At 35.6% G+C, this 21,828-nt stretch overlaps 1 long non-coding RNA gene across 2 annotated transcripts in view; it reads left to right on the top strand.

Moving 5' to 3' along the window:
• The window catches only part of LOC128084300 (uncharacterized), a 225,282-nt gene extending 204,685 nt beyond the window's left edge, over nucleotides 1-20,597 (top strand). Inside the window, exons 2-4 of one of the 2 annotated variants that reach the window (XR_008208450.1) lie at nucleotides 12,246-12,416; nucleotides 17,585-17,651; nucleotides 20,466-20,597. This is a non-coding gene — a long non-coding RNA (uncharacterized LOC128084300). Of the gene's footprint in view, nucleotides 1-12,245; nucleotides 12,417-13,690; nucleotides 14,076-17,584; nucleotides 17,652-20,465 lie in introns of those variants that run through there. The other variant, XR_008208449.1, reaches the window with a different exon arrangement.
• The last annotated feature ends 1,231 nt before the right edge of the window (nucleotides 20,598-21,828 follow it).

Raw genomic sequence — 21,828 nt, 5'->3', positions numbered from 1 at the left:
ACTACTACCCATCAAAATAGTTCTGCTGACTGAAATCTGGACCTCCGTTTGAAGACTTTGTCCTAAACTGCTTTCCACTTGTAGTCTAATTGGAGACAACCCAGAAGGAAAAAAAATCAACTACATTTTTATCTGAGAACCTACCAAACCAGGGAAAGAAAAGCCATTCTGTTTTGACCACAGAATGCTTCCAAAGAAGAGTTTCATTAGTCGTAAGGTAAAAGTGCTGAATTTTGTTGGAAAAGGAACGGCTAAGAGAACAAATGAGGATACCAAGAAATTTCCTTAAAATACATCTATTTTATCTACATCCATTTACTATTCCCACACAATCTAATGTGAAAATTTTCTACTACATCTGTAAAATCTATTCATAAGCTTCCTTGTGAAGTGAGGTAATACATTTTAGCTAACATAAAGTTTACCATTTTAGCTCTACTATCATCTACATGCACATTAAGCATGTTTGAGCTTTAAACTTGGATTCTATTGGATAATTATAGATGTAGTAAAGTAATAAGCTTAACTACTTGTATTTTAGAGGTTATGCCACTTTGCTGAAACACAAACTTCATGTGCAACTTATATTCATAAAAAGTTCAAAAATGAGCAAACTTTCTTAAAGGCTATCTACCATATTTTATCACTACTCTAATATTCATTACTTGGTTATCAGGTTGAGCTGTGAAGGTATACACATCAAATACTTAACAAGGTTATGTGCTTTATCTCCAGTATGGTTCATACATCCTCCCATTTTTTTCCCAAAAACATATACATAAATCATATTTGGAATATACAAAATCCCACTGATGGTTTTGTTTTGATCAGATCTCCTTCTTTGCCATCTTTTATGGTACAAATCTGATCTAGAATCAAATGAACAAAGCAGAAGACATCAGGAAATAGAAAAATCAATTTTAAATGGACTGGAAGTTTTTGGAGAATACAAAACATTGGTCTATTATAAACCTAAGCAAAAATCCCATTCAATAACTGCTCTACTTCTTGTCTATTTCTTTAGTCGTTGATTTTTACATGAAAAGTTAATTTCTCTAAAGTGTACTATTAGTCCAAATGGCAACATTTTCCAAATGAATATGAGAACTGAACTGAATTTTCTTTGCTAGCCTTCAATTTTTTGACTTATCCTTGCTAGTTTTAATCATGTTCCTTCAAATCCTTTTCAGTGCTTCTTACAAACTTTTTTTTTTTTTGTAATTAATAGTTACGTGCATGCTTTTGTGACTCTCACACATTTTTAGACACTCACTTAGTATTTCTAGAAGGCTGCAGTCCAGTGGCACATAATCTGGCAAATGATGGAAATAAACTGTTGAACTTAATGAAAGTTATAACATTTAAAGTTTAATCATTAGGTCTGGGGACTTAGTTAATACAAGGAATACACTAAATCCAACACTAAATAAGCTCTTTCTTATGTCCTTAAAGATTTGTTTTTAGGATATCATTAAAAGGAAAAATAAAATATTGATGACTTTACACCATGATCTTAAATCACAGTTATTTTCAAGTATTTTTACGTATTAATTGACATGAGAGTGTTGTATCATAACTTACTTAAGCAGTTAAATGTTGAGATAGGATGAGCCTTCATACAAATGGTTCTAACTTCTAAGAGGTTCTGTCTGTCCCCTTTGTTAGCAAAGATGAAATTTCTGTTCATGAGGAATATGATTTCAATAGCATTCAGTGATAATCCAGGTAAAAAGACAGCTATTCAAGTTGTTCTATTGAAGTTCATTGAAGGATTCTAACAAAGTTAATTCCTTTCTAGTGAAGAAATAACGAGGAAAATGCAAGCCTACAAAAAGAAAGTTTTAATGGCAGTATATGGACTTTTTTACCTATCAATATTTTATAGGCTGAATCATTTATTACAGTACAGTTAATATATTTTCCAAATGAAAAGGAATCGTATCATTTTGAAAGTTTCAAGTTTTACAATATAGTTCTCTGTTGCTAATAAAATCAAAATTAATATAACAAGATACACATTTGTTTAAATCAAGTATCATTGAAGGAAACAATACATGATATTCAGGAACAGGTGTCCCTCAAAACTATCTTGATATTTGTTGCATGTTGTACATGTTTTGTGAAGTTTTAAATCATATTTGCTTTTTTCACCTTCTTAGTGCACATGTAAGGAAATAGTCCATTTGGTCTGCAATAAACAAGGGCATCTCATCTCCTTTCTTTCTGAGTGATTCAAGACAGCAAAATGCAGTTGGTTAAAACTCTCCCTTTCTAAGGATGATACAAAATGTAGCCCATGATCTCTATCCCATCATATCATTTGATTGTCTAGTACCTAATGTATCACCTCTGTTGAGATTGTTCAGAGCAATAGGACAGGAAAGGCTGACACCAAAGATTTGTTATAAAACTACTACTGCAGTCTGATCTCCACAGCTGAGCTCAGTAGGCACAAAAATTTTGGAGGATATGTACATCAAGATTTGGTATAAACTGGTAATAACACATTGAGTTTACCCTATCCTTGCTTTCTATCCTCCACGATTTTGGAGGATATCCCTATACCCTATCCTCCACTGTTGTGAACAATCAAGATTTAGGTAACATATAGAATGTTGTTGCAAGAAAGCATATGAACGCTCGAAGGTTATTTATTCATTCTGACATATACGGAAATATTCCTTTTTCCCAAGTACAGAAACAATGAAATTCAGGAAAAGACTTGGGTACCTAAATTAAAGCTAAATAAAAAGATTGAGAGTAGACCCTGAAGACCACACCCAAATTTTCTCAAACATTTTCTTTAGATCTCTGTGGGTGACAACATAACAGACTTACTGAGGTAACACACAGTACTATTTTTCATGAAGAGTCTAATAGATTTAGGAGAAAACAACATCTATATAAAGAGTTCATAGAACTAATGGCAGAATTCCTAATAGTGCATTTAAATTACTGTGTTTTGTAGAGGAAGATAAAAGCAGAAAAATGAAAGTAATCTTCATCTCTTTGAGAGGTCCTTCAGTATCTCACCAAGAAAAAAAACCAAAAACAACAGGTTTTATAAAGAAGTGAAACATATAAATCAATGTAAACACTTTAACAACCAACATAAATAACTGCAAGATACTATCAATAAAGTCAGAAAGTATAATTGAACTCTAGCCTATCTCTTAATACGAATCTCACTGCAGTCTTCTAAACCAAGCCTGTTACTTCTAGCCCAGAGAACAAATTTTTACGTTCAGTATTTAGAAGATATGACTAACAAAATTTTGCAGTGAAAGGAAGAAACATTCTGAAAAGAAATGGGAAATTTAAGATGAAAATGTTTACTGTTAGTTTTAAAGAATATCCCTTACACATACTGGTTACTTTATTCATGTTTATTTTACAAAAATTGTTTGCTAGAGAAAATATCATCAGTTTGCTTGGTTTCTGATCCTAGTTTGTCTCTGATTCTCTGATGCATGTTGCATTGTTGCCTATAGAAAGTCAGTTTAATGTGTTTTCTTGAAGGCAGTAACCCTTGTTAGACGCAGTATTGACTTAGAGTCTTAGATTATATAGTTACATATTCCAGTTTAGAACAGGAAAATGATTTTTGTGTTTATACTGATACCTACAAATAGTGAAAACATTAGTGTGTTTTTCTCTTCAGATGTAACATCTCTATATTGACAGCAAACAGATATTTCAGCTAGCAAAATCCTGATACCTGATTCTTTATAAATTTATCTCTGTCAGATGGCATTTTTCATTTTTTACATCTTCTCAATTATTTATGTTAAATTACATTAAGAAGAGATTTAGAATGAATAACAGTAAGGTTACCATGGAATGATCAGACATCTGCTGCTGTTTTCTCACTCGAAAGCATTTATTACAGCCTCAACTTTTTAAAAATCTTGGTTCGTATTTGTACAAAGAAAAACAACTCAGAAGTGAAATAGCAGGGAGGATTTTAAACCCTGGAAAATACACATTGAGGCTGTGAATAAATTACTCTGAGATTACAGATCAATGAATTCAGAGCAAAAGGATTTTCCTTCATCCACTGTGGACTGTGACTGAGAATGTATGGTGGTCATAACTGTCAAAGTGGAGGAAAGTCAATCTAGACCTCATTATACTGCAAACTTTTCTCTTTTTCCTCTTGTCAGTGCGATTCTTCAAGCTTGAGTTTACATTCAGTGATTTTTCTCCTCCATCACCTACAGAATACGTAAATGATCATCCAATCTTAATGAAGTATAAAACTTGAGTTAAACTATTACTAGTATTTAGCTTCTTTTCTCAAGGAAAATGTAGATTTTCCTCCATGTAGCTATTCCAGTATTAAAATTGCACGTAATATAAGCATTTGAATGCATAACTGATAATGAGGAAAAGAGGAAGAGAATCTTAGGAGAATTCATGTAATACGATAATATTTTATTGGGAAATTTCTAAAAAAAATACTACATAAAATATATTGTCCACCTTCCTTTTCCCTTTCACACACTGGAAATAAAGCATTTTTCAGACTCCCTTTAGATGCAAATAACATTTGTACTGTACCCAAAAATACATGCCAACAGACAGTGAACATTTAATTGCTTTGCAATGCAGAATATGTTTTTCAAGAGAATGCAGATTTTGTTGATTAATGGTAATTCTTCTCCCCAGAAAGGTGAATGAACTCATCCCTAGGCTGACTTCTTGCCCTCTTTGTCTCTTTTTATGCTTCTAATGGGAATTAGCTATACAAAACTGACATACCATGGAACCGGTACTATAACAATCACAGGTAACAATTTTTAGAAAAGCAAACAAATATACATACCTCTTCTTACACACATTAGAGCCTACATTTCATACCTGAAAACACATATTATATTGTATAAACTGTTGTTTTTTTTTTTCAACTTGAGTCTATGCTTGGTGATCTATCAACTATAAATACTTGCCATCTAAATGTCAGAGAAAAAAGAAGCCTTTTTGATTTTTGATAATGAAGGTCATAATAGATCAGATGACATCTCAAGGCAGAAACCCTCCGAATAATGCTGGTGCACTTCCTCTGTGGCACTGTTGGCTTATGTTTATAACGCTTTGTACTGACTTTACAGGGTCAGTGCACCAGTGAATGTTCATTCATTCTCCAAATCTACTGAAATTCCCAGCATGGAAAAATACTAACCACTGAAACGAGATATTTGTGCACTCTTGGACTTACTACCCTGTTGGATTTGGGTCATTAAATGTAAAAGAAGATAAGCATTCACTGAGCTTAAGCCCGTGAAATACACCCGTGAAGCAGAGAGCTCCCCTTAGAGGCTGTATTGTGCAAGAATTGAATCCCAGGTTTCTAACCCAAGAAGTTGCCTGCTGTTTGGAAAGCCACAGGTAAGCATCTAGTATAACATGCTATTACCTAGGTAGTAGCAATTCATTCACTCCCTCCTTTTCTCCACAAAAACAGTGTGTGATTCCTCAGCAGTAGAAAGCTTAGAATGAAAGCTAAATCTAAGAATAATCTTGCATGTAACTATTATCAGAACTTAGTTATGATAGAAACATAAAAAATAAAATAAAATCAGAAGATCTCAGAACTTGTCTGTTAAAAAAAAAATAAAATTCAAGACACTTTGGTTTCTAGAATGATGGGGATATAAAATTAATTTCTGTATGAAGCATTAGAAAAAAAAAATGTTCATAGACTGCATAATTTAAAAGATTGTGCAATTAAGGAGCTGTGTAATTCTTCATAACATTATAACTGCAGATTCCATAAAACCCACAACCTAAATGGTACCATATAATTATTAAGCCAGCATTTATGGCTTTACTTACTATAGCACTGTTATTTCCAAACCATTATTAATAGAACCAATATTATGTGTGCATAGGTCAAAGCAATAGTAAGCATTTGCACAGCATTCCTGCAGAATTAAAAAATGTATTTCAGATCCCATCATACTAGTAAATACCAGTTTTGGGAAAAAAATATGAAAGGCAATAATCTGTCCTGGGAAACAAAGTTTTGGTGTTTGGGTTGTATGGGAACTGTTGAGTCACGGCCTGAATCTGTGACTGATCATCTGAGGCGAACAATGAGTCAGCCAGAAGAGCACAGGTGAAGGCAATTCACCTGTGTTGCCTGGCTCTACCCCTCTTAGACCTATTTAAGAGCTGACTACCAGTGGGGAAGGGTTTCTTCTGGAGATTGTCTCTGCCAGTGTTTTGTGAGCGAGCCCAGGATAGAGGTAAGCTTTCTATTTATTCTCTTTTTGTTATCATAGTCTGCTTTGCCTAATGCTCTTGTTTGTTTTGTCTTGTTTGTTTTGTGTAACATTCTAATATTCTTTGATTATACAGGGCAAACAAGGAAAAGTAACATCTGTAGTCTTGCTTGCTTGCTCCCACTACATATCTTGAAATTTTGTTTTGAAGTCTTAATGTAAGAGGGTAGATGATAGTTGTATTTTAACATATTTAACTTGCCCTTTCATATTATCCACTATTTGTATCTAACGTTATCTGAAAAAATTTAAATAAATGAAAGCAGTAATAGGCACTAAGAAGTTTCTCATTAACTGTGAAAGTAAATCCTTCCAAGCGAAACTTATATCGTGGGTTCTACTGTTTGTCAAAATACTTGTGTTGCAGTTTCCTAGACATCACAGGTGGGTGCACGTTTTAGTTGGGGTTAAAATTGTCAGGTCTCCATGTGTTCAGCAGAATCTGCTCAGCACAGCTAGTGTCTTGCTCCAATTTATAGGAGGGAGAGGAGGTTCTTTTGTTATCTACATATTTGGCGTGAGATTAAGAAGCAACGGTTCAAATGTTGGTCCAACCAGTTTATTACAAATCTTAATCAGGGAAATGGGGAAGGGCAGGGCGGACACTGTTATGAATTAGGGTACTGGGGAAGGGAAGGAGGGCGATAGAAAAGATAGAAAAGAAGAAGCAAGGAGTTTTTATAGAAAGCAAGAGGGACATAGTCGCCACCATGGATCCAGCGAGGTTTGTAGTTCTGTCTTTGATCTTCAGTAGCGGTGGGTTGTCAGGCAGAGCTGTTCTGTTGACGACGAGGACCATGATGATGATGGCCCTTTTTCAATGGTTTCAAAGTGGTTGAGTCAGCTGTCTTTGCAGTGACAGCTCAAATCCAAGGTGGTTGAGTCAGCTCTCCTTTGAGTAGCAGCTTCTGGCTCTGGGATCTCAGCAGGAAACTCCTTTGTTCTTATCTTCCTGGCCTTGCCAGTAGGTAAGAGGGAGCAGAGAGGCACCAACTTGTATCTTGCCTTCGCAGGATACAATGGCATTGTCCCCCAGTCTTCCATAGCAAACAGGAGTTATTTGGTAACGGGCTAGATCTTTTTCCAGTAAACGGTCCTGAGCACTGTCTTCCGAAGGCAAACATCCAAAGATTTAAAATTGTCCACACAGCAATGTTGATTGCCACACAACATCCATCACTTGCCTTCTCAACAAAATACCTAAGGAAGCAAGCTTTGAGCCAAAAAAAGCAAAGGAGGATTCTCACAGCTGGGCAGATTTCCCTTGTCTGTATGCCGCACCTACAGCTGAACGCTTGCTGCCCTGCCCACAGGCTCCCTGCGTCTGCTCAATTTTGCCAGGATCCTGAGCTTTTTTTTTTTTAGTGGTGATGGCTGTATTGCCACAGGGCTGTTTCTGTTGTGCCCTTAACAGTTAATTTACTCTTCCTTGCACACTTGCCTGAAATAGGGAACTGTAAATAATAACAGCAAATCATAAGCTTAGCCTTGTTCCCATCAGCATTTAAGACATAAAGTCTTGGTCTCCACTGCTAAACACATCATAAATTGGCTTGAAATGAGCAGTGAAGATGTTGCTCTCATCTGGCTTCAGCTGTTCTTTTATGAATGTGATGCCACAAAAGGACTATTACTGTGCGAATACTTTTGGACATTTATGTACATAAAAAAAAAAAAAATTAAAGCAACTTTTAGCAAGCAGAAAATGGCAGCACATACCAGCCTATCCTCACCAGAGTTGCTCTGTCTGTGGCAATTTTTGACCTTCATCAGAAAACAAGAATCAAGTGATATCAGCCTGATCTTAGGAATCTGAGTTGTGATATGCTGTAAAAGCATATTCTCCCACCTGCATGCCACGAGCACATTAATACCTCATAAATTCATCACTGAGTACTGAAATAGACCCTATTATACTGTCCTAATACCCATAATGCATAGTGAGAAAGAAAACAACTTTTTTCCTTTTAGACAGTAGAATAGTATCGTAGTGACTTTGCAGTGTCCCATCTTCAGTCACTTTCACCTTTAAAGGCTGTGCCACAGAACTATTTTTAAGGGAAACAAGATGGAACTCTTGACTTTAAAAAAGCTATCTGGTATTATGTGTTTGTGATATTGCACTGTAATTACATTTGCAAGGGCTGCCCAAGAGTCATATTTATTTAAATGGAAATCAGCTCAAACAATTGATATTTTTAGAAACAAAAACATGATATAAAACTTCAGAGGTGTGGCATTTACTCCTGCAATTTTAAGCAGGATCTTACATTGAAACTTAAAGAATTAAGAGGTAAGCTTGTATTATTTTTCTCTATTTTTCAGTATAACTATTCGAGATACTTCATTTAGAAATTCAGTCAGAAATGTATGAAACTGTTTGTTTGTTTTGTTTTATCTCTACCATACAGAATAGTTATTTACATAAATTGACTTACTTCTGAATAAGAGAATTCAGCAGAGAAGTGTATTTCTAAAGGGAAGGAAATGATTTTAAATGCTTCAAATACGTTGAACGGCTACTTATAAGAAGGCAGTGAACCTTCTGAAGTAAACACCAGGATTCATCTCACCAGAATTGAATCCACTCTCATAAAGCCTAATTCCTGTTTTTTCTGGCTAATATGAGTAAAACAGTAGTTAAAGATTTAGTCATGAGTCCTAGTCCGATAATCCTGCTTTGAACTGTTTCACAAATTACTATAGTAGTTTGTCTGACAAGCATGTAACACTATTGTATTCTTCTGGCACAAGCTCAAAGTAGATACAAGAATAATAAAGACCAAAAAACCTACCAACAAAAAGCAACATCAACTGGTTTTACTTATCCTCTCTTGAAGAAGCAACGTATATACCACACAGCTATAAACAGAGAACTACTGCTTTGCTCGAGGAAAGAAAAACAGATGCAGAAAACAATCTGCAAACCTAAAGCAGGAAGCAGGTTTACACTCTACAGCCCAGAAAATCATCTTTATTAATTTCTTTGGGTGGCATGGGAGGGGAAATAAACAAAGATGATGATGTGAGATTTCATGAAACTCTAAGTGTAGCCTTTTTGAGTGAAGGCAAGTATTCCTGGTAAAGCTAGGTCATTAGTGAGATTTTAGAAAAAATGAAGAATACAGAGCATCTATCTTCGGTCTTTATTTCCTCTATGTAGTCCTCAATTTAGGATTGTTTAGTATATTTCTGTTCAGAATTATCTAATGCTCTGCCCGGACTTGCAAACTCATGCGCATACAGGAAATTCATGCACCTAAATCTTCTTCATTTCCATGCATTCATTTAATACTTGCAGAACATGGCAATGAATAATTTTGAGAAGATATATTTTATTGTTACATGAATTATGTATTTATGGATGGAAATCGCATTTCAAATTAATTAGTAATATATACTAACTAAAAGGAGGCTATCAAGAATAGTCAGCAGGGGTTCACCAGGGGGAGGTCATGCTTGACCAATCTGGTAGCCTTCTATGATGTTGTCTCTGGTTGGGTGGATTGGGGGAGAGCAGTGGATGTAGTCTCCCTTGATTTCAGCATGGCATTTGATACTGTCCCCCACGACATCCTTATAACAAAGTTGAGGAAGTGTGGGATAGATGAGGGGATAGTGAGGTGGGTTGAAAACTGGCAGACGGGCAGAGCACAGAGAGTCATCATTGGCGGTACAGAGTCCGGTTGGAGGCCTGTAACTCAGGGGTCGGTGCTGGGTCCGGTCTTGTTCAACATCTTCATCAATGACCTTGATGAGGGGATAGTGGCCACCCTCAGCAAGTTTGCTGATGATAAGAAGTTGGGAGGATTGGCTGACACGCCTGAAGGCCGTGCTGCCATTCAGCAAGACCTGGACAGGCTGGAGAGCCTGTCAGATGAGGTTTAACAAAAGCAAGTGTAGAGTCTTGCATTTGGGGAGGAATAATTGCATGCACCGGTACAGGTTGGGGGATCACCTGCTGGAAGGGAGCTCTGCGGAGAGGGACCTGGGTGTCCTGGTGGACGACAGGTCGGCCATGAGCCAGCAGTGTGCCCTTGTGGCCAAGAGGGCCAATGGCATCCTGGGATGCATTAAAAAGAGCATGGCCGGCAGGTCGAGAGAGGTGATCCTCCTCCTCTACTCTGCCCTGGTGAGGCCTCATCTGGAGCACTGCGTCCAGTTCTGGGCTCAAAAAAGACAGAGATCTCTTGGAAAGAGTCCAGCAGAGGACCACGAAGATGGTGAGGGGCCTGGAGCATCTCTCCTATGAAGAAAGGCTGAGTGATCTGGGTCTGTTCAGCCTTGAGAAAAGGAGACTGAGAGGGGACCTGACCCAGGTCTATAAGTATCTAAGGTAGAGGGGGCAGAATGGCTAGGCAGGAGTCTTTTCAGTGGTGAGTGGAGACAGGACAAGGGGAAACATCCGGGAACTGCAGTACAGGAAGTTCCGCTCAAATGTGCGCAAGAACTTCTTTACAGTGAGGTGACGGAGCACTGGAACAGGCTGCCCAGGGAGGTGGTGGAGTCTCCTTCTCTGGAGATGTTCAAGACCTGCCTGGATGCCTACCTGTGCGACCTGCTGTAGGGAACCTGCTTTGGCAGGGGGGTTGACTCGATGATCTCTGGACGTACCTTCCAACCCCTGCAAGTCTGTGATTCTGTGAAAGAAGGCTTCAGTGCTATCCAAATGTGAATTTACACACTACACGGGAATTGCTAACTCATGGCCTGAACCAATGATTGAGCACTTGATGAAGGGGCACAGCCAGCCCAGGGATAATGTATAAAAGCAATTCACTTGTTTGACTAGGAGTGGAGCCTGGTTCCACCTGTCCCAAAACCTCATTGAAGGCTGGCTGCCATAAGAGTGGGGTCTTTTTTTGTTGTTTTGCTTGCTTGTTTGCTTGTTTTTGAGTATTTGATAAGCCCTGCTCCTTGGGATGGGTAAGCATATATTTCTTTCTAGTTAAATTAAATTAAATCTGGATTATGACTGTCACTCTTTTTGGGGAATTTAGAACTGATTATCTGCTATTGCCTCTCACTCTGTGAGACTACTAATGTTAACTTAGGCATTTTAGCACAAGTGGAGGAATAAATGAAATGATGTCCTCAAAAAACAAGTGCAACAAAAGGACTGCTAGGATTTTTGGATTTTTATTAGGATCGATTGCATGTAGTTACTAAATTTTGCATCAGTGTTACAGAGGCTAAGTATACAAAACACCAATAGGCCTAATGTTGGGGGGGAGGGGGGAAGAGAAAAACTACCAAAAAAAAAAAAAAAAAAAAAAAAAAAATGTAGTCTGTATGCTCTTCTCATATTTACATGAAATCCTTACAACTTTGGCAAGCAAGAGATGGAATATGTATACTATTTCCCTTGATAGATGAATCCATTATCCCCTGTTTAGAGGCAGTTGCTGATGGAAATACCTGTCTTTGAGACTTCCCTTGTAAAAAGACGTTTTTGAAGTAAGACAAACTTCTTAGAGCTGACCAGATGTTATCTCTCATAAACCAAAATATTTCCGTAACTAACATTCTGTAGAAAGCAAATACTCTCATTATCGGAATTCCATTGAGTTAGTTCCTTTAAATGAATGGATGACAGCCTTCTGATTTCTTACTTCAATTAATACTTTGTTTCAAATGAAAATAACACTTTTCCTTTCCAATGTTTCCTGTGAAGCAAAGGTTTTTATGCTATGTTAAGAAAGAGTTTTTCTTCATGAAGATATAAAAGGTGTCATGCAATGCAAGACAATACAAAATGCCTAAATCCTTCAAAGGTTAATGAGCGTTGAATTCAGACAGAAATTTCTGTTTAATTCAACAAAGCTATGGCAAATTTTGCTCGTCTCTTTCAGAATAACTATTAGCCCCAGCTTCCATTATCCTTTACAAGAACTGTAATAGCAAGAAGAATGGTAATAAAACAAACCACATAACCCAGCTTTTTCATGCATTTTATATCAGTTGACAGTTCAAGCTCCAAGAGCACCAGCCACTGTTGGAGTTGTTTCAGTGAGAAGTTCACACGGAAGCAGCTCTAAGGGTGTGGAAACTACAGTAGCAAAGTAACTTACTTGGAGTAAACATAAACCTAGCAGTTACTTGCTCTGCTACAGTAAGGGAAAAAGTAGACAGGTAAGGAGATGTCTGCTGATGAGCCACAGGCTGCCAATGAGATACGATTGGATCTTGATTTTATTTTCAGTTATGGTTTAATCTCCTTAAGCAAAGTTGATATGGACTGGCTTTTGTTTTTAGTTGTGAAACATTGCTAAGCATTCTAGTAAGGTAGTGACAAGTGACTGGTTTTTTTTTTTTGGGGGGGGAAGTGTGCTGGTTTAATTTTTCAGTTTCTCAAGGCAATATAACTACTCTTCAGGCCACTGTTATTGTGCTCTTCCTCTACCTTCCCTTGTTTTTCTCCAGCCTAACATAGGGAGACATTGCATCAGTAATTAAAAGTGCCAGCACTCTAGTGGGTTGCAAGGCTTTTGGTACCAGGCCACTTCTTCAACTAGTGGACAATAACATTAATCAGGAAGCAATCCAGACGTCCACCAGAGAAGAATCATGACCTGCCTTGTTTGAATTAGTGCTGGATCCTTCCCAGATGAGTTTGCACAGCTGAAGCATAATTAAATTATAGCTCTTACATCTTCACTGTGTTCCTGTGTGTCTAGGACAATGAATGAGGACGTGTCTTATAGGGATAGGTCTTCCAAGGAAAAAAAAATAGAATTAAAAGCCTCCTTTTAGATTAACTATTGGTCAGAGCATGAAGACTTCAGCTGTAGCTGTTGTGGTTTGTCTGTTCAAAATGAATCTCTCCAAGGAGATGTACTCATAATGGCAGGCTCTGTCGAAGTTCCTGTTAAACTGCCACTTGAGAAAGAAATGACTTCAGTGGAAGAATCATTTTAGTTCTAGCTTCTAGCTTAAGGAATTTAATACAAGAACTACTGAAGGTCAAGTCTAGTAGAAACTTTCATGATGATGCCCCTAAATGGTGGTCATCCAATAACATTTTTTAAAAAATTGTAAGGTCCTTTTAAGCTATTTTGTTGATCAACTTATACCTCCAGAAAGCTCCTCCAGACAGCTATGTAGGCAAACTGCAAGGAAATCCTGAAGATTTGCAGGATGGTCCAACCCTTTGTGGGGAACAGAGAGGGTCCCCACACTCATAGGCATCCTCAACAATGCTGGGAGGAAGTTAGGCTCACCAGCATCCTTAGTACTTCCTCATGTCCAAGGGACAAATCTGGACAGACTGCCCAGGTGTGAGCAGGCATGCAGCTGGGTGCCAGCCAGGGCACTGCAACTTGCTAGAGGTTAACTGGGTCTAGCAGTGTGAGACATCAGTTGTTTTATTATTTTTTTTAAAAGACAATTCTTCTCTCCTTCTGTAGAGTCTCTGGATTGGCTTTGCTACGCTGTTACCTATTTGCAACATTCCATGCTACTTTGAGGCAGAAACTTTTCATAAGCAAGTAAAGACCAAAAGGAGGCAGGCAAGAGCTACCATCCTCAAAAGATGCACTGCTTGGGAGCAGTCCTTACTTCTGGTAATGGACTGTTGGATACAGCATTGTAATTTGAAGTCAGTTCAATTTGAAGTTCAGTTCATTGTAAAACAGAAGTCAGCACATGTGGTAACTGATGTTTGCTAGAGAGATAACAATAAATCATCCTTGAATCAATTCTAATGTTCTGAAGACTATAAATGTTATGGGTTTATCAGTATGTTAAGTCTAGTGCTACAGAGGCACACTGCATTTTGGAAGTTGTAAGATTTTTTTTAAATTATTTTATTATTTTATTTTTTTTGAGAAGTGCTATAAATTAAAGAACATTGCAGGAAAAACAAACAAACAAACAAACAAAAAAATGGTGTCCCATCAGAGGTCCGACCTTCAGAATAAGCAACACTACCTTTCTTATGGTTTACAAAAGACACTGCTTAAATTAGTTTGAGATTTGCTTGGGCTTAAATTTAAAAAATAAATAAATCTTGCATCACTGCTATTCAGTCATTTGCAACCTGACATTAAAGGACTTCAAAAAAATTTGATTTCTAAGACAAGAGAGATATTAAGTAGAACCCATAAAGCTTCAGTTCTTCAATTTCAAGCCTTCAGGGAGACTTCACAGTTATTTTTTTTCCCAGAGGAATGCCTGCTCAGCCCAAGTTTTAATTCCAGAGAAGGAAATGGAAAAAAATTGCCTTTTAATAAGACAATTTATGAGTCTATTCTTCAATTCTTTGTAAGCAGTAGTCAGAGCTTCTTGTAACCTTGCTCTTCCTTATTAGTGTTTGTGTGCATATACACATTTCTAACTCATTTTGTTATATTTAATTTACTTGTATTTGACATTTTACTGTTACAACTGTTAAGAAACTAATTTAAAAGGTTCTAAAAATTCATTGTTGTCATCTGAAAAACAGTAATGTAATCTCTATTTAGAGCACACATTCTTAATAGTAGCAGTTTTGGTACCAACAGTCTCTTTGAGAGATCTATAATGTCATGGCAACCCAGTATTTATGCTGCATATAAATTCAATTATTTAATAGCTCTGAGTGTACTGTCTACAGAACTTCATTAATCATTTTATTAAAAAAACAAAAATCCTTTGTCTATACACGTATATTTCTAAAACAATTCTTAATTATACTTTACTCTTCCTAATTAATATAGCAACGTTCTCTTTAACCCTTGGTATTTTCTAATTTCACTTTTGGCAAGCAATCTAAGTGCCTGAGGTATAAAAACAAACACAACCATTTTGTTACTTTATCTGAGCTTCTGATACAGAATTGAATGTTTGCGTTGTGGTTACCGAATTTTCCAGTTAGATCAATATTTGTGAAGGAAATGTACTTGGCAGTAATGTGATCCCCTGTAATCTTTGTGTATTTTCAGAGTTGTATGCATACAGACGTGTAAAGCACATGCCTGCTCACACACTACACTTGGAATGCCTAAAAAAAAATATCATTTACTACAATATAGATAGGGACATAGTTCTGTGCTTGATTTACTGGTTACATGCTATTTGCTTGTTTTCGGTCTGTTCCGATAGCATGTGAGAAAGCAAAAGTAGTAAATTATCGTTTTAACCTTGAACTATGCTGGGAGTGCTATCACGCAAAAAATAAACAGAGATATGTAACTGAATGATAAATTCATGTATGATTTTAAACACGGATTGAATACACCAAAAAAATTCTTCTAACCTTTCATTCAATTATACTGCTAATCCCATTCTCAATCTTCCTTTTTCGTATTCCATATCAAATTTAACTGCTGATACCTGGGCCTGTGACACTTCCACCCAGCTTTGACGTAATGCTACCTTAACTTCTGTAACCTCACCTCTGTAAGTCTGATCTCAATCATGCAGAAGCTGAGCATCCCTACCCCTAAATTGTTCAAGTCAACATCATAGCTGCAGATAACATACCCCTGCAAAAAGAGGACATGCTGATATTAAGTATCACAAGCCAACCTGAAACAATAAGGTTAGTCTTTGAATAGCTGCTCTTTGCCCTGTACGAAGCCTAGACAAGACAAAAAAAAAAAAAAAAAAAAAAAAAAATTGAAACTAATATTAGTTAACATTTTTTAGCAACGTTTAATTCATGCAGATACCCAAGAACACATCTGCATAAAAAAGAGTAACTGGGAAAAGATCTTTAAAATATATTTTATTACAAATTCCTAAGTTCTTTAATCAACTTGACAGTTACTGTAGCACGGATTCCAGACAACTATCAATTACAAGTGTTCACACAGCCCTGCTAGTCCTACCAATATTACTGAGAAATCAGTTGCTTCATTAAGATATTGGTTGTATTCCAGCAGATCTAATTTAAAGCTTTATTAAAGATATATGAAGACATTCACAATATTCAGATACACATCTTTCTCAAACAGGAGTGAACTGAAAAGAATACAAATATTCATATAATAATATACTCAGTAATCTGCTGAAATTCAGTGCCTGTGTTTTTATTTAGGTGAATGATATACAAATAACAGAAGCATTAATTTGCTCAAACATTCTTTATTTCCAAACTGGCTTATTTGATGGTGCTATTATCAAATATAATTCAGTAATGGTTAAATTAAAGGGCATTTCAAGGCATCAAGTGGATCAGTGTCTTTTTGTTGTTCTTTGTTTCTAACATGTGCAAAAATAATTTTAGTATGGTGGTGTGCATGCATGCTTTGTACTTGAAATGTAATTGGTATCTGTATTCTGAAGTGAAGCAGGGGTCCGTTTTTCTTCCAAAGCACTGATTCAAGCTTTGAAGATGTTTGGATATACGTTGGGATTTATAAAGATGGTGGTATTTTCTGAAATTCTGCAGTTACTCTTTCCCCATTTAACTTACTAAGGTGTAAAGACAGAAGCTGTAACCATCCAAAAAGCTTTTTGAAGCCCTGTGCATCACTATTTCCATTTTTTTTAATGTTTTCATCTTAGGCCAACAGGATTTCAAGGTAGAACTTAATATCTAAGCAATTATATTTCTGGGCGTTTCTCTAACAAAATCATTCAACTTTCATGTTTGCAAAGATACAAATGTAATATACCGCAACGCTGCTTCTTAACAGAGCAGAAGAACCTTTGAACTGCAGCAAGGTGATAGGGAAGGAAATATGCCAAACTGGAATTCTTCCCTGGTGTACAAACAACATAGAATAGATAAACTATAGATTTGAAACATCAAAGGATGCCTTCTTAATCCATGCATTCCTGATAACACTTCTTACTCTCTGTCCTAAACATGCACACACTTTTTCCACAGAGTGCAAGAAAATGTATCCTATATGTGAATTTATGTCTATAACTCTGAAAAAAAATCAAGCTGATTCTCGATCCCTATTACAAAATGCTAAAAATGTGAAATCACATCTTGGTCTTGATAAAACAACAAGCACTAAAAAATATCAGCTGGAAGAGCATGTAACATCACCTGGTGTTCATGGCCAAGGCAAAAGGTTATTATATAAGGTATTTATACCTACACATAGCTTGTCTGCTACAGCAAAATTTTCCTTCTCCACTGAGAATTATTTCTGAGCTTTGTTCCACTTAACAATTTCACACAGCTCCCATATCCTTGGTATTCCCTTCCTCAAGAATATGAAATAAGAAAATACTTCCGGATTGTACAGAGGATACCTAAGATCTCAGAAAATAAGGAAATAGCTGCATAATTAGCATCAGAGAAAAGAAGATGGTCCTTTAACCAGTTCCAACTAAAACTATTATTTTGTTTTCTGTACCTTTAGATGTACAACCTTGCTTCTACAAACTTCATAACCGAAGAGTTCAGATGACTGCTAGTCAAAGAATCCGGTGAGTTGGATGTTGATCCCATCTTTTCCTTAACCCTTTTTTTATAATACTATTTTTAACACTGTTTCTTCCTCCGTACTCTTTTCTTCAGTCCCAGCTTTAGTGAACACTGAGTAATTTCCCCTGGGGAAAGAGAAGTGTTTATCTGGAATAGTTTTACATTTTATTTATTTTAATAAAACTCCTGAAGCAGTTTTATAAAAGTCCACGGTTTCTCTGAAATCACAAAATATATTCCTTCCAGTCTAAAGTGCATTTTTCTGATAGCTCTATAGCTCGCAGATTCTCTGTATGCTTTTATATATATATATATATATATATATATGTAGGTGTATATATATACTTATATATATGTATATATATATTCTGAGATAGAGACCCACAAAGTGATTTATTCAACAACAGTTCAGTAATTACCTTTTCTCACTTCCCGTCTGTTCACTACTGTTTCTGGCATATTAGTTTTTAAGGTCTCAAAGTTCATGAGAGTTTTTTGCAAGAACTGTGATATAGTATTTCCATTATGAATAGTAATTTTGTTCTCAACTACTGTAGCTGAATACAGTGGCATGTAGGCTATCTGGTTTCAGTATTCCACTGTAAATTCCTTAGGGTTCTATGTCAGCAACAATGTATTTAGAAACCTTAAAGAAGCCTTTTCTTTATGTTGATCGTATCAACATATCCTCATCAGTATCCTCATCAGAATAGGCTCATGATATGCAAGGTTTTGCTGGGAGAAAGATGCAGTGGTAAAAATTACAGAATTCTCAGCATCTGTAAAATGAGAATGAGACTCTCATTTAGTTTAGGTGTTCTATTTTAAGGAGGAAAAAATACATCGCATCATTATTCTTTGTCTTTTGTTCTGGGATTTGATGATTGGAATGATTTAAGAAACGTGAACATTCTAGCTTGATGTTGTCTTATTGATGTTAATTAATTAAAGCTTGTAATACTGTCCTATTGCTATCTCTACTTTAAAATTTGAAGGAAGAGCTTTCTTTGTACAGATTACACCTTTATTTACACATACATTTAATTTCACGTTTGTGTGTTTATATAAGCAGAAACATATGATCTATATATGTTTCTATACAGAAATATATGATCTTCCTAAAATATTAACTACGTAATATTTTTATCAATATGAATTGATTACAAAAAGGAAACAATTAAGTCAAATTTTTCTTGTTCCAATTAGGAAAATAAAATATCAATTTTATGCTTGAGCCAAACCTCTCTAATGAAACCCTATTGAACTTGTTCAAACTGGAAAAAAAACTAGTTTTGAGTGATCTGACCACTGCTTGAGCACAGCTTTAAGGCTACTGAAATGTTATGAACAAATTGCTCCTTAAGAACTTTGTAAGGTTGGTTCAAATATTAACAGAATATTAATTTAAAAATATCTATAACTTTCTACTTGAGTTTTCATATGTTATCATATGCAAAGATTTTTCTGGTCATATAATTTTTTTGATTGTATTTGCTGAAAAACCAAATATTAATATACAAGAGTTTTTCCCAGTACCTTTAGTAATTATTTTCATCATTAATATATTTTATTTTCTTCTACAGCATTTTTGTTGTTGTTGTTTAGAATATTGCTTTATCTCATTTCTTCTTTCATTTACATAAAAACACATGTGGTATGTAGCAACTTTTAGCTTTTCTTTTAGAAAATAATGTTTACGTTTTCATCTTTTGCACTTACTTATCTCGTCAGACATAAGTACTCATACCACTATTATTATGTTTATCAGCAGAAGCAGTTAAACTTGGATTTATTTGCATTACAGTTAGGAGGATATTTACTCTTATAAGTATTTGTGCTGAAAATATACACTCAGATTTCAGATGAAATTCAGATCAATAATATTTTTATTAATACAACCAGAAGTTTTGCATATTAATGAGATATAAGTCTAGATATATTTGGTTTATAAATACCTTTGCTTCTTCATTAATTCTAAATTTAGAAAAACAGCTGAAAATCTTACCTTCTTCTGCAAATGAATTTTTATCTATGAGTTATATCAGAAATATGGTAGGTGCAAAAAATACCTTACAATCAGAATCATAGAAATAAAATGATTTTTCTTCCAGGTATGCACTTCTCATTTTATTTTAAATGAAAACATCATTTTTTCCCCAAAAAACACTACTCCTAATTAAAACACAAAGGTATCAGAAAATAGTTCAACTTTTGTTCAGCTTCACTTATTAGGTGAACTCTCCTGGAAGGAGACTTACAGATCATACGCTGTCCAAACCCATATCAAGGATGAGTAGAAGAAATTTGGTTGATAGATTCACACTTTGTCATCTTTATGTCTGTGATTGTTAAAACTCATTCAGCAGTGCCGTTCGCAGTGAGCCATAACCAGTGTTCTTTGCCCTAATTAATTTTGTCATAACCTTACTTGTGGTTAGTTGACATTTTATAACTTCCAGCCTTTTGACATAGTGTGTCATAATGAATGTAACCTTTAACATATTACTTCCAGTCTAGTGAGCACTACTGACTTCAGTTCCTCTTCTTGTTGAACTTGTCAACGATTAAAAGATGTAAATGATGAGAATCTAACTCTTCCTTTGAAATGTTAAACTAACCAGTTCCAATGTCTACAAAGACTGACTGACCCTTTCGGTACAGGATGCACATGGCGACACACTCTAAGTGGTTCCAACTACAATCTATTGATCATGGTGATTAGGCTATTTAGTGTTACATTAGAAAATACGATATATTCTGACATAGAGATGCTTGAATTACAAGTTAGTTTTCAAATAGTCTCTATACTCTTTCAGAACAGGGAATTAAGCTATTGCTTTATTCTCTACTGAAGCATAGCCAAGGAAGAATTTGCCAGCTGCACTGCACTGAACTGCATGACTGTGAAGCCAAAGGGTTGGGAAAAAAAAACTGGCTGACATTGAGAATGCAAGGTAAAATTTGTTATGAAAAAAAAAAAAAAGAAAAAGAAGAATCCATTTAACATTCCCCATTTTCTGGAAAGCACCATGGGATCTCAGTGTTGCATTTTTCATTTATCTAAGTTTTTAGCTAAATCTAAATAATTTTGTCACTACTTCCCAAATTATGTATTATACAACATATCACAAAAAATTAATGCAACCTCTGGAAATACAGAAAAAATTAATCTTCTGTTAATGTTTCCAAACCATTTTTATCTTTAAACAGAATATGACAAATTTATTTCTCCATTACTTAGGAGAAAAGCCTAGTTGGAGTTTTGTGTATGTGTCTAATAATACTGGCCTACTGTGGTCTCTTAGAGATCTACAATGGGTTTTTCAAAATGTGAACGCAATAAAAGAATAACTAAAAAATAGCGCTTGAATGTAGATTCCCCAGAAGACTCATATAACTTTAAAACTGATATGCTCCTGTATGATAACTGAGGAGGAAAAGAAGATTAATGAAAGAAGTACATGGTGCAATTCTGATGAGTTCACATGGGCTTTCTAGGAGATTCAAAGGCAAAGAACACACATGGAAAATGCTAAATATCATGACATTAAAGCCTTTAATACATTCAGGTGGAAAAAAGATTTCAAAGGTTTTTTATTTTTTCAAAGTCTTACTGAATAGCAGTATTTTCCCAGAAAAGAATTTGGAAATCTGCCATAGTGGATGCAGGTTACTAAGTCAGAAATGTATTCAGGAGGCACTTTGAAAGTCAATATGTTAATCCTGAATTCAGACTTCCCTTTAATAGTCACCTGGGGTGAAGTTCCTATAAAACTGATATGATAGGAATTGTACCATTAGACTCAATAATGCTAGGTTTTACACTACTGGAAGCGTGAAGTTATACTACAGAGAATGACATACATTTGGGAGAATTAGCTTTGTGGTGCAAATATTATTATTTAGGGAAAAAGAAAATAGGAAAAAAGATCAGTTATTGCATTTAATGACTGAGAGTTTTCTGAAAAGTCATCAAATGATTTCTAGAGTTGTTGATTTCTAGAATATGATTAATTAGAACCAGTTTGTCATACATAGACAGGTACCTAGAAAGTGAATTCAAAGAAAAATTAACTTTAGCAACACTGGTGGTGAACTGAAGTTCATTTCACATGTGTATTTCTATTGTTAATAATTTCATAACTAATATTCTCTCACCCCCCACTCTCCCCAAACAAG

This window comes from Tympanuchus pallidicinctus, unplaced genomic scaffold, assembly GCF_026119805.1.
Source record: "Tympanuchus pallidicinctus isolate F22 unplaced genomic scaffold, pur_lepc_1.0 scaffold26, whole genome shotgun sequence".
Taxonomy (NCBI): domain Eukaryota; kingdom Metazoa; phylum Chordata; class Aves; order Galliformes; family Phasianidae; genus Tympanuchus; species Tympanuchus pallidicinctus.
The sequence above is the reverse complement of the archived record's forward strand: the minus strand, read 5'-3'. Positions and strand labels throughout refer to the sequence as shown.